The sequence below is a fragment of the Marmota monax genome, unplaced genomic scaffold, assembly GCF_021218885.2.
Source record: "Marmota monax isolate L192 unplaced genomic scaffold, Marmota_monax_Labrador192_F-V1.1 WCK01_AAM20220418_F8-fsc00633, whole genome shotgun sequence".
NCBI lineage: Eukaryota > Metazoa > Chordata > Mammalia > Rodentia > Sciuridae > Marmota > Marmota monax.
In genome coordinates, this window is record NW_026695216.1 from 177,288 (window position 1) to 195,187 (window position 17,900).

At 52.7% G+C, this 17,900-nt stretch overlaps 1 protein-coding gene across 20 annotated transcripts in view; it reads left to right on the plus strand.

The window, feature by feature from the left end:
• Positions 1 to 17,900, plus strand: part of Myt1l (myelin transcription factor 1 like) — a 395,041-nt gene that overhangs the window by 110,764 nt on the left and 266,377 nt on the right. For all 20 annotated transcript variants that reach the window (XM_058574977.1, XM_058574987.1, XM_058574986.1 and 17 more), the window contains exon 3: positions 11,444 to 11,529. The gene's annotated coding sequence lies outside the window, so the exon portion shown is untranslated. The remainder of the gene's footprint in view (positions 1 to 11,443; positions 11,530 to 17,900) is intronic.

Below are 17,900 nucleotides of genomic sequence, written 5' to 3' on the forward strand. Positions count from 1 at the left end.
CACAGGCGTCTGCTCTGAGCTCATTCCTCATTCCATCTCATTCCTCATCCACTCACTTATTTATCAAAGAGCACTGACCTCCCATGTGCTGGGCACTGTGAAGACACCAGGTAGAATATGGTGGAAGGTTCTGGATTTCAGAAGAGAGGTAAAGAAAATAAATAAATAATTAGAAAAATTCAAAATCAGGGCCCTGAATGAAGGTGAAATTGAAGGGCAACACAGAAAACACCGTGTCGATCCTCACAATAGAGAGATATAATGTGCAGGCATGGAGTAAGGGATCCCACCTGAAGTGGTGGGTGCAAGGGCCCTGGGGTGCACACAAAGGGCTTAGCATGCATCTGTGCAGGAGCTTCAGGCTCTCCCTGAGTGCTATGGGCCTCAGTGGTTTGGGATCCAGTCCCCTTGGTAGTGTTCATACACAGAGATTTTTTTTTATGAGAGTTATAGCTACCATATTAAAAATTAAAGCCCAGACAGTTAAAAACATCATTTATTTGCTTATTTATTTATTTATTAAAATAATTAAAAACCCATTACACATTAATAGAAGCCGTATGTGTCTATGAAAAATTGCTGCATTTTCTACAGCAAGGACACGTTTTCAGAAAGGCCTGGCCTTCCCTATAGCGACCTCCCAACGCAGTCTTCACGGGGAGGCCGTTCACTTGGCCTGGGCTCCCTCACGCTGCACGGCTGCTCTGCCGACACAGCTGGAGATAATCCTCCACCCAGTTACGCTGGATCAGGGCAGAGCTGCCGAACCCTTCAGGGTATGTGGCACCAGAGGCCCAAGGCCCCACTCTGAGGACTGCCCTGGTGGGACACGTGTAAGGACAGTCAGGATCGGGGAGGGTGGGGCCTGGGCCATCTTGGCTCCTGGGGAGCTCAGTTCGGTAGGAATAGGGCTTCTTAGGGCCTCAGTGGGCAGTGCGATGCTGTCTAGCTTTAGGAGGACCATCCCCGTGGCTGGTGAGGAGCATGGAGCAGAGGGAACAGGCCTGGAGCTGGCTGGGAGCTGCCTAGACTTGTGTCCTTGGGTCTCAGACAGAGGGGCACCTCCCAGGCAGGTGCTTCCGAGTCCAGAGAGCGTGACTCCCACAGGCCGGGAGCCACGCAAATTCCCACGTGGCAGATGCCACTTTTGTCTTTGGCTCCTTGTGGAGAGGGACCCCCACACTCCCACTCTGCCCTGCCCTGCTCCTCGTGAGCCCCTCAGAGGGGGGTGCCAGCTTCGGTCCCAGGAGCTCCTGCCAGACCCAAACCAGCAGGAAACTCCAAGCCCTGGATCCGTCATCCGCCTGGTGGGAGGCTCTGCAGACCCTGGGCCCCAGGGACACAGGCCCTGACCTCACACTGGGCCGCACCACCAAACAGCAGAAAAAACAGCTTCAAATCCTAGTCTCTCGTGAGTCAGCCGTGTTACAACAAAATTTTAGTAATACTGAGGAAGATGCATCCTTATGTCTTGTGCCTACATAAATATGGAGTTTTGGAATAGGAAGGGTATGTGTGTGTGTGTGTGTGTGTGTGTGAGAGAGAGAGAGAGAGGGAGGGAAGGAGAGGGAGAAAAGAGAGATTTTTACCAGTTGCACATATATTTATTTTTAATGTGAAGGCTTTATTCAAAATGGTTCAGCTTGCAATGGAGTGTGGTTGGACCAGCCTCTAAAGGAGATCTTAAACTCAGTGTTTGATATTTAATGTAGACCCAAGCAGATGTATAAGATATTCGGGGCACTCACTGGGGCACATTTTTGGGAAGGAAGCTTTTGAGAGCTTGGTGCATAAGGTAAACAGTAAATCTGGTGAGCAAGGCGGCTCTGGCTGGAGAGGGTGCTGAATTGGAGGACGAAGCTTCCAAATGAGCATGTGTGACTTTCACAGTGTATTTTTAGCTGGCTCTTAGGTGTCTGTGCCTCCTCTCTTTCCAAAATCATCCTTAATTCCCCAGAGTGTGCTTGCTCCCTCTGCCACTCACCGCCCCGCACAGTGGCTAAGCTGGCTTCCTCTCTGCAGCTCATCAATACGGAACTGATTTGGAGCTGAGCTGTATAATAATCAGCCTTTCTGCAGCCAGCCCCACACTCGCCTGGTAATTAAGGCCTGATGGTTGTGTTGACGGCAAATGAAAGAAAATGGCTTTGTTCTCCCCTCCCCGGGCTTGATTGCGGGTTCTCGCTCTCACCTGGATTCGACCCGTTCTGCATTGTGCCCTGATTGCTGGAGTGCCAGTGATTGCAGTCCTGGCAGATGACATTTCCATGCAGCACACTCTGTACGGCTCCGGAGGGAACTGACAGAGCTGGAAGCTGGGGAAGCTCATCAAAGGCAGATTTAGGAAATGCCTGCGTGGAGGTGGGAGACTAGCACCAAATACCAGAGCCTTTCCTGTGACATTTGCTTTTACGTAAGGGGCTTGAGTCTGCAGCCCGCTCACCTTGCATCTGCAATCCAAGAAGAAAGGGCCCTGTGAGCAAGAAATTGCAGGCTAAGTTCATCAAGGCCAGGTTTAGATCATACCTTTTAAAAAATCCTCAGTCTGCTTCTCAAGAGAGGGATCAGAGCAAATAAAACTAAATAACAATGAACTCCCTTCAGGAGCCGGCACGATGTGTGCTATTTCATTGGTAAAGTGCATTGCTTGAAACCTGTGTATGACTTCACACTGTCTCCATCAAACCCTGGTGTGCAGAGAGGCAGAATTCGCTTTTGAAGGGAGCATTTCAATCTCCTTGGCCTGGGTATTTGGACATGAAGGAGCTGCCCCCAGGTGGGAGAAGTGTTCAGGATCACAAAGCAGAACAGTCAAAGCTCAGCAGGCATCCTCCAGATGCGTCAGCGGGAGGAGTGACAAGAACACCCACACCAACAACTCGTGAATGTGCTGGAATGCAGCTCCATGGGGCAGACGGGTCTGCACACTCAACCTCGTTTCACACCAGGGCGTGGAGGAGGGTCTGGGCGGCTCACACTAATGCAGAAAGGAGACCAAGCTCCAGATCCCACTCAGACAGACTGACACCAGGGACTGCAGGAAGCTGTCTGCAGATGGGGCCACTCTTTAGCTGTCTACTTCCACTTTGCCATCCCCCAAGACTCGTGTCCAGCACCGTGAGCAGCAGGCAGCCCATTACAGATGTACCAGAGGTGTGGGCTTGCCGGGTCACTGTTGCAGATCTTATCCACCAATTTCTGCATGTCTGGTATTGTGCACACAGTGTGGCTTCCAAAGGTGGTGGAGAGCACAGCAGAGCATTGGACCTACAAGTAGGGGGCAGGGGAATCCAGAAGCCAGGTTTGGCCCTCTGTCCATGGTCCTGACCAGACAAATGGATCAATGTGCGCACAGAACAATCAATGTATTGTGAATCACTCGGTTTTGAGTAGGGATATTAAACACAAGGAAGTAACATAGGCAGTGTACTGAATGGCTAGAATGTTTTAATTGTGGAATATGTAGCTGTTAACAGAATCAATGTGCTAAAGATGCCCCTGACCCTCTGACCATCAGGGTCTTCTTGATATGCTCAAGGTTGGGTGTGCCTTAGGGGTGTGCAGAGTACCAGGTTCTTATGAGCAGACCCTGGGCCCTGGTGGCAGGTGTCTGTGGAGCTGGGCTGGTCGTGGCAAAGCCTGCAGTGGGCAGGGCCTCTGAAACACTCAGGTTGTGTCCAACCACCTTGGACAGTGGTCTCACTCCTTCTGAGCTCTGGGGCCAGGTTGTGCATCTCTTTACCGCCTGTCTTTCTAGCCTGTCTCGGTTCCTGTCACTGGGCCAAGCTGGCATTGCCCTGGTCTTCAGCTGAGTTTTGGTAGGGAACCACTGTTCCCTCCCCAGACCCAAAGGGACAAGCCGTGGCCAAACAGAAGCAGAGTCGTCATCCCTAGCCTGCTGAAAACTGCTGAGAGTGCCACCTTGTCCTTTGGCAAGTCCAGGCCATGCATTCCCCACACCCCACGCCTAGCCTTGTCACCACGAGGAAGGAGACTGATGAGGTCTGGCTTACCTCTCCAGCCATCTTCCAGGCTGTGTGGACAACTGGTATCTTTAGAATCAATGGTGACTCACAATGTGGGCCATCCCAGGATGAAGGTCACTGTATGAAGCAAATTCCTTAGAATGTGATGCTCAGGGGTGGATCTCTGCTCTAGGGCCTCAGGGGTCTCTGTGGGTCCTGGTTTTACCTTCTGGAGGGCAATTGTCCCTAAACACCTCCAAGGGATCCTACAGGAATGGGACCTTGGCTGTGGCTCCTGGGGCACAAGTAGAGTCAAGTCTGGGGTGCACTGAGCTCTTGTCCTAGAGGCTGTTGCTCAGGGTGCCTGGAAGCCGGCCGCCAGGTGGAACTGTGGAAATACCCAGCCAGGTGTTTCAGACCCAGAGCACCCCAGATCCACTCCCAGCTCCAGGATCTTGGGCAAATTACCTTCCTGAAAATCAGCGCTTTCTAAAATAGAGCTAATCTCTCTCTTGTCCTAGTCTCAGGATTGCTTGAGGATCAAATGAAGGAATTTAGCATGCAAATGCTATAACTCAGAAGTCCTTTGCCACTGGGGACAGCTTCCAGGGGGACATATTTGTACAGAGGAGTCTCATTTCTGTGTGCAGCTCCTGCTATTTCTTTGTAGAGAAAATGGCTAAGAGCTCAGAGAGCCACCCCATGCTCGGCCCTCATCTCAGGACAGAGCATTCCTGGGCAGCAGAGTTGTGGGAGACAAGCCTCTGTTGGCAGGACTTTTACTTGAAGGCACAACCTTCATTTAGGTTAGCCTAGTAACACATTTAAGCCACAGTTTCGATCATGGCCCTTGACAGAGTAATTTAATATTCTCAGAGAGATCTTGCAGCTACAATTCTGCTTTTATACCCAAGGATTCCTTGAAATTCTGTGGAGTTCAGTAAGCAATTGATAACACCATCCCACAAGCTGCTGTGTCTCAGAAACAGAGCTAGCACCCTCTTGTGAGCACACACACACACTGCACACTTGAGCACACATTCCTTCCCGCGTGCCCAGAGCCCACCTGCATCCAGGTTTCCCTGCATTCACATGCACACCCAGGACACCTGGCCAGTCCCGAGTCCTGGGCAACACTTCTGACTTTCCTGGTGCAGGTGGCTGACTTGTGTCTCTCCTGTTGGTCAGCCAACATCTATGAGAAGGCGCTGTGTGTGAGATGCTGTGCTAGACAGCGTAAGAAGCCCAGAACAGTGACTTCCACAGTGTTACGGAACTCAGAGCCCACTGATCAACATTATTTCATTGAGTCACTTAACACAGCCCCCACCTCTGGTCCCTGGTGATGTGAAGACGGGCAGATGTGATTCCATCCTTGTCTCCAAGGACTGGCCGTGGCCATGGTTGATAACAATGGCAGTGGCAGAGATGTGACACCTGGAGAAGCTGGTGGGCCCTCCCCTCTAGATGGGGAGACACTCCCTGGGTAGACTAGCTCACACAGTCCTGGGTGGGCAACGTGGTTGGAAGACAGCGCTCTCCTAACTCAGAGGACGTGGCCCACTGAGGCTGGAGAGATCTGGAAGCCTGGGGCAGACAGGCCGTGGGATGCGGTGAAAGTTGAAGCTCTCAGGGAAGCTGGTGTGGCCCCAGCTGAGAAAGGCTGGTCTGCTCTCCAGGGCCTGGGGAACATGCCTGTCCTCGCCCAAGGCAGCCACCAGCAAGACAGTGAAGGGGTGCCACACAGCCACGTCAGCAGGCCGCGGAGCCCAGCAGCAGGGCCAGTTCCCCTTCTGGCTCCGACTCGCTCTAACCCTCCTCTGCTCGATGGGCTTGTTTCCTCAGCTGTGCGCTGGGTGTGATCCTGCCGCTCCACAGTTTGCCCCGGAAACCACCTTTGCCTCTGATCCGTGGTAATGCAGGGTGGGGGTGTGATGACAGTAGAGTCACCCTGACAGGGGAGCTGCCAGGCCGGGGGATTCTCGCCATGGGCAAGAGGAGGGACAGGCCTGGGGAAGTAGGGGGGAAGGGGCCCTGAGCTCAGCGAGGGCCTGGGGGGCTCCAAGCAGAGAGAGCCACGTACTGCAGGAAGCACTGGGGCAGTGACAGGCAGAGCCCCAGCTCTCCATGAGGAGCGGCACCTGCAATCCTGACAGCTCAGGGGCAGAGGGAGTGCCAGCTCCGGGCTGGGAGGTGGTTGAAGTCTCATTCCCAGTCCTCTAACTCATACCAGGGCTTCCACACCAGGAACTGCCGTCAGACATGAGCAGAGGAACCCAGAGTTCTGATCTGTGGCTGATGCCCATCTTCATGCATTAAGCCACATGAAGAGTCGCTCACATGGGCCCGCTGCCGGGGCTGTGCCTGGTGATCACCGCTCTCCGCAGGGGTAGGTTGCGGGACATGGCCCACCTGGCGTCTGGCACACCCCCAGCCCTGCGCACCGAGTGCAGGACACATGCAGCCACCGGCACCTCTGTGCGTGGTCTTCATGCCAAGATGGCACTGCCTTCCTGTGTCAGCTTGCTCAGGAGGGAGGCTGTTTCAGGGAGCTGGAGCAAGAATCTCTCACTGCACTGGGGTTGGTGGGGTTGGTGTGGCGGCCGCAAGAGGGTCCCAGCCTCACTCTTCACCTGCTGTGAGCCACTAGCCTCTCATTACCCCAAGATTTTGGAAGTGTAAAATTTTAACCTAAATGTATCAGTCATTCTGAACAGTGATTGATACATTACTTTTGAACACAGTGATAGATGTGTTTAATTATCATTTTTCTTTTTATTTCGTTATATTAATGCTACATGAATTTGCTTTGGTGATAAAATATCAAGCAACTGAAAGTATTAAGGAAAAAGGGAAAGCCCTCCTCAGTCCCAGTGGCCTGCTCTTCCTCCAAGATGATCTGTGGTGGCCGGGGTCTGTACCCTCTGGGCCTACACTTGCACCTGTGTAAACCCAGGAGTACTCCCGGTTCGTGATCTGCGTGCTTACCTAAAGGGTTGTGTGCTGGGTGTTGCTCTGCCCTGGCCATTAACGATGCCGACATGGGTCTGGATTGTCTTGTCCTGATTACCATTGGTGACTGAAGGAGTGCAGCACGTCTGGGCTTTAGTTTTCTGTTCTATATGATGCTGTTGGAAGGGCCTCACAGCGCCTGTGTGAGACTGGGGTCGTTTGGAAGATGCCGGACCCAGAGCTCTCGGTGGCATGTGCACGTCAACACTCCCCTCCACAGGCCAGATTCTTGACAAGGCTGCCCCAGGGACATCCACTGCACCTCGGTGGGCGGTCACTTGCCTCACCACCACCACAGCCAGCAGACAGCGCCCCCCCCAGGGGGAGCACCACTCGCCTGCCCAGGTGCCTTGCCCTGAGGACCCGAGTTTCCTTTCCAGTACTGGTTCTGAGAACCTGCAAAATGGTTGCTGCAGACACAGGTCTAAGCTCAGCAGCACCTCGTGAGGTAGATGTCAGATAAAGCAAGTGCGTTCAGCTACAAACAGCTCAGCACTGCAGACCACAGGTGTTCTGTTCCTTCCCGCTGTCGGCTGCCATGCTGAAATCCTCATCCTGGATTAGATCAGGTTCTCTTCTGAGTACCAACACTGCCACGTGGTCCAGAGGACTCCTGAGACCTTACAGTACCAGCATGGGAGGGCCGCTCATCCCTTCTGGATTGCCCACATCCATCCCCACACTCCAACAACCAAAGTCATGGGCAAAGACGTGACTGATTTGGACTTTAAACTCATTAAAGAGGTGAAGGAGCACTTAACCATGAACAGAGGGTGATTTAAGTATTTTCCTGCGTTATTCTTTTGATTCCTGTTGTTTCATTTTTTATCCATCCCTATAATAATAGTTATCATCCTTATGATTCCTTCAGCCCAAATCACAATTTAAAGTCAAAGTAGTTTCATACACAAACTTCAAAGCAGGTAGAATCATGTTCAATTCACAGGTGAGGAAACAAGTCAGGGGCAGAGGACGGGCTAGGAACAGGCAGAGCTGGAAGGAAAACGCCCTGAGCCAGGCTTCTTTCCTTCTGAAGCTTGCGCGTGACAGCCCTTCATTCACATTTACCTCTGCTATAGTCGTCCTCTTCCTGGCCTGTGTTGTCACTGTCACTCTCTGAACATGATCATTCCTTCTTTCTTGAGAGTCTGCAAGGGAATGCCTTGCTTTCTGTAGACCACTGGGAATGTGTGTCCTCCCAGGAGCAAGTCCTACCAAGGAATGTCCCCGTGGAAGGGCGACGGCTGACATTACTAAGACTTGGCACTGAAGGAAACACAGCCCTTTACTCAAGCAGGGAAGAGCAGCTCAGGTACCACAGACCCAAGGCCGTACCATGTGTCCCTCCCCACCACACCCTGAGCCACCTTCTCTGTCCATATATGAGTTAGAAGCAGCAGCCCCAGAGTCGGGGACTGGCCTGCCAGCCAGGAGGACATGCGGTGGCTGGCCGCCAGCACCCGCGCTCAGACACTCTGCTCCCTCCTGACGTAAGGATCACAGGTTGAACCTCTTAGGTGTGCAGGAGACATCTTAAAAAGCGGATTTCCTGTGCAGACTACAGGAGGCAAGAGTCTAGGAAAGCCACAGGGGGGCGTGGAGTCCTTGGGTAGGTTCCAAAGGTTCGTGGGGCTGCGTCTCTGCACTGACAAGCCCCCCTGCTCGCTGGGCCACACAGGCCAGACTGTAGCAGTTGTCTGGCTCTTGCTGTTCAGTGTTGCGAGCCTGAGGAAGAGGCACTGTCAAAACACATCCCTCATCTCTAACCAACCCCCTGCAGAACTTCTAGGGAGAAAACATAAAAGGCAAAACCATTTCCACTGGAGGTTAATCCTTCAGCATTGATTCACATCACCAAATGGGCACACGTATGTGTCATTTCAGCAAAACATCAAAGCAAAGGGTCTTTCTGCAACAAAAATGTCAGGAGAGCCAGATGGCAGGTCGGTGGGCACAGAGTGAGGTACTGCTCCCGCCCAGAGTCCCGGTAGCACCTCCTCTCTGCTCCAGGGCCATGGGGACACCTCCTCAGCCAGTCTCTTTGTCCTGTGGCCAGCAGTGCCAGCTTTATAGGTGCTTTTGGGGTAGAAAGTCATGTGTACAGCAATCCCTGATGCCACTTAGCCAGTTTTCAGGGCCACAAAGTGTCCGCACTGTGCAAACAGAGGCCATCTGCGTGGAACGAGAGTGACACTTCCTGTACAGATGGCCCCTGGCTAGAACTCTTGGCAGAGCACTCGTGCTAAAGGATGTGTCTTGCATTTAGCCCACTCATGTGGTTGTCGGGTGGATATGTGGATTCAGAGTGCTTCCTTCAGAGAGTGTCAGAGAGCCTGGCTGAGCTGGGTCTCCCAGACCCAGGAGGAGCAGCCGGCCGTGAGTCAAGAGCAATTACTTGAAAGAGCCCTGGTATTATTCAAAATCAATAATGAATGTCAAGTTCCTATGCTAATTGCTTTCGTGTATTCTGAATGAGAAAGTGTGGGCCAGTTTCTAAAAGTCAAAGAGGCTGGACTGCAGGAGATGCCCACTGACTTCAGGCTGGTCCTCGTGGGGCTTGGTGCTGACACTCAGCAGCAGCCAGGGAAATGCACAGGTGCCTCCCTCGCCACCTTCCCGCTCTAACCCGAGACTGAGGGGGGAAGTCATGGTTTGCCCTAGATAAATCCCCCAGGGTCCAGGTGGCTGTTAGGGGGAATGACTGACACCGGAGTGTGGGGGGACTTTTGCTTTCATCAAGAAAAAGTTCAGTGCACAAGTCAACTGCAAATAAAGGACCAATTAGAGTTGAAAACATTGTAGAATTTCCTGCATTTATGCTGTGTGTGGGGGTGGGGATGGGGGGGTTATGTTTGTGTGTGTGGACATGTGGTTTATGTTTGTGTGTATAGACACTGGTTTATAGTGTCTGTGTGTGGACATGTGGTCTGTGTGTGTGTGCATGTGTGTAAACACATAGTATATATATGTATGTGTGTGAGTGGACACATGGTTTAGGTGTGTGTGTGGACACGTGGTTTATGGGTGTGTGTGTGTGCACACGTGGTTTATGTGTGTAGACACGTAGTATGTGTGTGTAAGTGTGTGAGTGGACATGTGTGGTTTATGTGTGTGTGCGTGGACACATGGTATATGTGAATATGTGTGTGAATGAACACGTGGTTTGTGTGTGTGTGTGTGTGTGTGTGTGAGAGAGAGAGAGAGAGAGAGAGAGAGAGAGAGAGAGATTACTGGGTACTGATAGACATGAGAAGGCCACAAAACAGACTTTTCTCTGCAAAGATTTTCTCATGTAGATAGCTCTAAACTGCCATAAATAAAACCCCAAATCATAATTTATATTAAAACCTTAATAGATCTTAAAATGTTACAAAATAACCAGTGCTTCTAGACTTGCACACAGGCTAGTACACTAACTCTCCCTGAGTTGTCAACCTTGGTTTTTCAGGATCGCTCACCCCTAGCTCCAGGCACATTTCTGGGTCTTGGCACATAGTCCTTAGGGAGACCAATAGGTCGCCAGGTGTGCGTCCCACTCCTGGATATGGTCCCTGCTCCCTGCCTCAGCCCCTTGCCGGGCTCCCTGGATGTTGTGTCTGTTTCGGGGCCACCCGTGGGAAGTGTGGCAGTGTCTTTTAGAGGGTTTATGGTAATGCCGCTGTGTGGAGAGCAGGCAGCCAGCCCCAGGGTCCCCTCCTTCCCGACACACTTGGCTGCTGCCCATTAACACCTCGTCTCTCAGTGCCAGAGACTGGATTTAATGAGCAGCTCTGAATTTGGAGGTTTGCACCAGAAACAATGGCTTCTACTCTGACACACTGCACCCTCACTTTCTGATATTTTAGTTCATCTATTTTTTTGAATTCTTTCTTTGGCAGTATTCTTTGAAATAATATGGGGTTTTTTTTATTTTAGACATAATAACAGTCAATATCATCTAATACTGAGATGATATTGCACAAAATCTTGACAGAGGGTTAATAAATAAATTTTAAATTTTCCCTAATGAAGATGATTCCTTTGGTTGTGGTTCTGCCGAGATAAAGCTGAAGACATTCGGGAGTGCCCTTGGCAACAGCAGACTACATTTTTTTATGAACGAAAGCACATTATTTCCAAAGAAAAGTTAATATCTAAAATATATCTCTTATTACAGTGTTTCCTAATTGCATCCAAGTTTTTAAAGAAGGCAGTATGGCACAAATTGGCTGATAATTGGTCAATCTAAACATCACCTGTGTTCATTTTCTTCCAACTCAGACATGCATTTAAAGAGTTAAGTATCTCAGATTTCAAAGTGAGTTAGGCGAGTGTTTAAGAGTGGTCTCTCCTTATCCAGCGTGAGTGTCCTCCCTGCTGAGCAGCTGCCTCCCAGGGAATAGCCCAGTGCCCCAGCATGAGAGTATGGAGGTGAGGCTCGGTCCCCTGTTCAGCTAGTTATCGTCCACTCTTCTTCTCTCCTTTAGAAATGAACGCGAAGGAGGACTGGTGAACCCCGTGGTCCCGCAGGCGTCTCCGCGTTCTGTGGAGGAGGGAGAGCCCACCCACTCAGGTATGCCCTGCCTTCGGCACTCCGGGGCCCAGGCTGGCCGCTTTGAGGAGCGCTCCTGGCTGCATGGTGCTCCCTGGCCTCTGGGAGGCAGTCCACAGTCTGCTGCACACCCTCTCCCCAGGACAGTTCAGGCTAAGAAGGGCCATTCACAGTTGAATTAGATGATGCATACGTTGTTCTCGCTACTGAAGTTACATGGGGCAGGAATGATGGGTGCTTGCCTTGGGGTGCTCAGCAGAGTCCTTGGGGTGGCCAATGGCAAGGAAATGGGACCAGTAACCCCAAAAGAAGGGTCCCCTCAGAGTCATTGGAAACAGACCCCACTCACAGCCGGTGCTGAAGCTCACTAATTCCGAGAGGAGGTGGGTGGGGTGCTGGTCAGCAGACCCCGGGGGACTGCTGCTGGTCATCCACGTGACTGCAACATGGCCCAGACTGCAGATCCTACCAGGCCTCCACATCTGAATGCATCCCTGGGGGTGACTTCCAAGGCTTGGCTTTACCTCCCGGGGCCCACGTTCGGTGCACATTTTACACAGGCTGGAGAAAAGTAAGAGAATCCTGGTAAAGGGGTGATTTTTCAGAATTCTGGCCTGTGCTCTATCTAAGGTTTGCTGGGCAATCTGACATGTCTGTCTGCTGAATCCCCGTTCGCTTGTCTGATAGTAGAAATCCGTCCTCCCCGCAGAAAGGAGGCTCTGCCCTCTCCCAGATGCTCAGCCTGGTGGGCGCCGCTACTGTAAGAGGTCCGGGGAGCCGTAATGGATGGCAGTTGTTCTCATTTCCTGTCTGTGCCCTGCTCCTTTCCTGGAAGAAGCCCTGCACTCTGATGCTGCCGGGGGAAGGCCTTGGGTTTACTTGTACATTCCCCAGTGTCACAAAGCAGCACAACAGAAACAAAAGGAGCTGTTTGTTTTACCTTACACTCAGCTCTGAAATCTGTCCGGTTCTGATTGCAGCTGCTCCAGGCATGTGGGCTATCTGTGTTTGGTCTAATTTCTCCCAGTTTTAAGAACATTTAATGGAATATTTCATGATTCTAATTTTTAAACATGGCTTGACAGAATTGACACTTCTAACATTAGGTTAAATGTTCATGTTTAAATGAGGGTTATCAGTGTAGTTCAATATAAAACATTTAAGCACAAATTAGGCAAAGTGATAACAAAGAAGAATAAGCTAGTTCTGAAAGAGAACTGTGTCCGTGCTCAGCGGGCCGACCTGGACAGGCTCCCGGGGGCTGCACGGAGCACAGAGGAAGACACATGGATTTGTACGGCAGGAGCACTTCCTCAAGGCTGCTGCAGGCTCTAGTCTTTCTTTGCCTTGAGCTCATGACCTCCAGACTGCCTGGCGCCCTCCGTGCATCTGTCCACCTCCTGTGATCATGCTGGCAGGCCAGGGTCAGGGTCTCTCCTGGGGGTGAGAATGAGCGGGTTACCTAGTCTCCGGGGGCCTGTGGGTCCAGTCTGAAGGCAGGAGAAGCAAGGAGATCTCCGCATGGTGGCTCTGTCCCGGGGACACTGGCCTCTGCTCCCTGTTGGGCAGTACTGAGTGCTCAAGGCCAACGCGAGGCCTGCACAAGCTGCAGAGGCACCTGCGCTCATCCTCTGAGACTTCTGTGACTGGCATCCTGTCTCTGGTGCCTTAAGGAGTAGCGTTGGGACATCAGGTTGTGGTAGGCACTTCTTTCCTGAATGTGTGCCATGAGTCTAATCCCTGGGTTCCCTCTCACCACTGGGAGCCAAGCAGAATCTTCCCATAATTGTCTATAAAGCCGTAGTTTTGAGCCACCCCAGCGCACGACTCAGGCTGGCCTTCGTGGAGGCCCAGCGCTGTGGCTCACGTCCCGAGCATCCCCAGGCCTGTGCCTTAGGGGCTTGGTCCCATGGTGGTGCTGTGGGGTAGGGGGAAACCTTCAAGGGGCGGGGCCTCATGGGAGGTGTTTAGGCCACTGGGGGCGTGTCTTGGAAGGGGACAGTGGGACCCTAGCTACCTCTCCTTCCTCTTGCCTGTCCAGGCTGTAAGGTGGATGGGCTTTCTCTGCCATACCCTCCTGCCGTGACGGGCTGCCGCAGACCCACAGCCAGGGGCCCAACACCCGACCACAGACTGACACTTCCAGAACGTGAGTCTCCATGGGCTGACGACTCAGACAGCTGCGGCCGTGGTGGGACTCTGAGGGCCATGAGCAGGTTGCATCGAGACCGTTGCACAGAGGGCCTCTGTAGCAAGGTTCCCCCTGCCTGCATTGAGCGAGTGAGCCACCATTCAACCCAACTTTGTTCACAAAGTGGATAGAATGGACGTGGCCCACCTGCCTCCTGCAATGGACATGGCCCACCTGCCTCTGCTGATGCACGGTAGAGATCTGAATTCATAGTCCACCACAGCCACAGTGACTTTTTAAAGAAGGACTATCACTCTTCCCCGCTCTTAGAACTTTAGTACTTGCAGAGGCATGGGATACAGTCTGAGGTGACAGCAGGGACATGGGATACATCTAAGGTGACAGCAGGGACAGGGGATACAGTCTGAGGTGACAGCAGGGACAGGGGATACAGTCTGAGGTGACAGCAGGGACATGGGATACATCTAAGGTGAATCAGGGACATGGGATACAGTCTGAGGTGACAGCAGGGACATGGGATACATCTAAGGTGAATCAGGGACATGGGATACAGTCTGAGGTGACAGCAGGGACAGGGGATACAGTCTGAGGTGACAGCAGGGACATGGGATACATCTAAGGTGACAGCAGGGACAGGGGATACAGTCTGAGGTGACAGCAGGGACATGGGATACATCTAAGGTGACAGCAGGGACATGGGATACAGTCTGAGGTGACAGCAGGGACATGGGATACATCTAAGGTGACAGCAGGGACAGGGGATACAGTCTGAGGTGAAGCAGGGACATGGGATACAGTCTGAGGTGACAGCAGGGACATGGGATACAGTCTGAGGTGACAGCAGGGACAGGGGATACAGTCTGAGGCGACAGCAGGGACATGGGATACAGTCTGAGGTGACAGCAGGGACATGGGATACAGTCTGAGGTGACAGCAGGGACAGGGGATACAGTCTGAGGTGACAGCAGGGACAGGGGATACAGTCTGAGGTGACAGCAGGGACATGGGATACAGTCTGAGGTGACAGCAGGGACAGGGGATACATCTAAGGTGACAGCAGGGACAGGGGATACAGTCTGAGGTGACAGCAGGGACAGGGGATACAGTCTGAGGTGACAGCAGGGACATGGGATACATCTAAGGTGACAGCAGGGACATGGGATACAGTCTGAGGTGAAGCAGGGACAGGGGATACAGTCTGAGGCGACAGCAGGGACATGGGATACAGTCTGAGGTGACAGCAGGGACATGGGATACAGTCTGAGGTGACAGCAGGGACAGGGGATACAGTCTGAGGTGACAGCAGGGACAGGGGATACAGTCTGAGGTGACAGCAGGGACATGGGATACAGTCTGAGGTGACAGCAGGGACATGGGATACATCTAAGGTGACAGCAGGGACATGGGATACAGTCTGAGGTGACAGCAGGGACAGGGGATACAGTCTGAGGTGACAGCAGGGACATGGGATACATCTAAGGTGACAGCAGGGACAGGGGATACAGTCTGAGGTGACAGCAGGGACATGGGATACATCTAAGGTGACAGCAGGGACATGGGATACAGTCTGAGGTGACAGCAGGGACATGGGATACATCTAAGGTGACAGCAGGGACAGGGGATACAGTCTGAGGTGACAGCAGGGACATGGGATACAGTCTGAGGTGACAGCAGGGACATGGGATACAGTCTGAGGTGACAGCAGGGACAGGGGATACAGTCTGAGGTGACAGCAGGGACATGGGATACATCTAAGGTGACAGCAGGGACATGGGATACAGTCTGAGGTGACAGCAGGGACAGGGGATACAGTCTGAGGTGACAGCAGGGACAGGGGATACAGTCTGAGGTGACAGCAGGGACATGGGATACAGTCTGAGGTGACAGCAGGGACATGGGATACATCTAAGGTGACAGCAGGGACATGGGATACAGTCTGAGGTGACAGCAGGGACAGGGGATACATCTAAGGTGACAGCAGGGACAGGGGATACAGTCTGAGGTGACAGCAGGGACAGGGGATACAGTCTGAGGTGACAGCAGGGACAGGGGATACAGTCTGAGGTGACAGCAGGGACATGGGATACAGTCTGAGGTGACAGCAGGGACAGGGGATACAGTCTGAGGTGACAGCAGGGACATGGGATACAGTCTGAGGTGACAGCAGGGACATGGGATACAGTCTGAGGTGAAGCAGGGACAGGGGATACAGTCTGAGGTGACAGCAGGGACATGGGATACAGTCTGAGGTGACAGCAGGGACATGGGATACATCTAAGGTGACAGCAGGGACAGGGGATACAGTCTGAGGTGACAGCAGGGACAGGGGATACAGTCTGAGGTGACAGCAGGGACATGGGATACATCTAAGGTGACAGCAGGGACAGGGGATACAGTCTGAGGTGACAGCAGGGACAGGGGATACAGTCTGAGGTGACAGCAGGGACATGGGATACAGTCTGAGGTGACAGCAGGGACATGGGATACATCTAAGGTGACAGCAGGGACAGGGGATACAGTCTGAGGTGACAGCAGGGACATGGGATACATCTAAGGTGACAGCAGGGACAGGGGATACAGTCTGAGGTGACAGCAGGGACATGGGATACAGTCTGAGGTGACAGCAGGGACAGGGGATACATCTAAGGTGACAGCAGGGACAGGGGATACAGTCTGAGGTGACAGCAGGGACATGGGATACAGTCTGAGGTGACAGCAGGGACATGGGATACATCTAAGGTGACAGCAGGGACAGGGGATACATCTAAGGTGACAGCAGGGACATGGGATACAGTCTGAGGTGACAGCAGGGACAGGGGATACATCTAAGGTGACAGCAGGGACAGGGGATACATCTAAGGTGACAGCAGGGACATGGGATACAGTCTGAGGTGACAGCAGGGACATGGGATACATCTAAGGTGACAGCAGGGACATGGGATACATCTAAGGTGACAGCAGGGACAGGGGATACAGTCTGAGGTGACAGCAGGGACATGGGATACAGTCTGAGGTGACAGCAGGGACAGGGGATACAGTCTGAGGTGACAGCAGGGACAGGGGATACATCTAAGGTGACAGCAGGGACAGGGGATACAGTCTGAGGCGACAGCAGGGACAGGGGATACAGTCTGAGGTGACAGCAGGGACAGGGGATACATCTAAGGTGACAGCAGGGACAGGGGATACAGTCTGAGGTGACAGCAGGGACATGGGATACAGTCTGAGGTGACAGCAGGGACAGGGGATACAGTCTGAGGTGACAGCAGGGACATGGGATACATCTAAGGTGACAGCAGGGACAGGGGATACAGTCTGAGGTGACAGCAGGGACAGGGAAACAATCTGAGGTGACAGCAGGGACAGGGGATACAGTCTGAGGTGACAGCAGGGACAGGGGATACAGTCTGAGGTGACAGCAGGGACAGGGGATACAGTCTGAGGTGACAGCAGGGACAGGGGATACAGTCTGAGGTGAAGCAGGGACATGGGATACAGTCTGAGGTGACAGCAGGGACAGGGGATACAGTCTGAGGTGACAGCAGGGACAGGGGATACAGTCTGAGGTGACAGCAGGGACATGGGATACAGTCTGAGGTGACAGCAGGGACAGGGGATACAGTCTGAGGTGACAGCAGGGACAGGGGATACAGTCTGAGGTGACAGCAGGGACAGGGGATACAGTCTGAGGTGACAGCAGGGACAGGGGATACAGTCTGAGGTGACAGCAGGGACAGGGGATACAGTCTGAGGTGACAGCAGGGACAGGGGATACAGTCTGAGGTGACAGCAGGGACATGGGATACAGTCTGAGGTGACAGCAGGGACATGGGATACAGTCTGAGGTGACAGCAGGGACAGGGGATACAGTCTGAGGTGACAGCAGGGACAGGGGATACAGTCTGAGGTGACAGCAGGGACATGGGATACAGTCTGAGGTGACAGCAGGGACATGGGATACATCTAAGGTGACAGCAGGGACAGGGGATACAGTCTGAGGTGACAGCAGGGACAGGGGATACAGTCTGAGGTGACAGCAGGGACAGGGGATACAGTCTGAGGTGACAGCAGGGACATGGGATACATCTAAGGTGACAGCAGGGACAGGGGATACAGTCTGAGGTGACAGCAGGGACATGGGATACAGTCTGAGGTGACAGCAGGGACAGGGGATACAGTCTGAGGTGACAGCAGGGACATGGGATACATCTAAGGTGACAGCAGGGACAGGGGATACAGT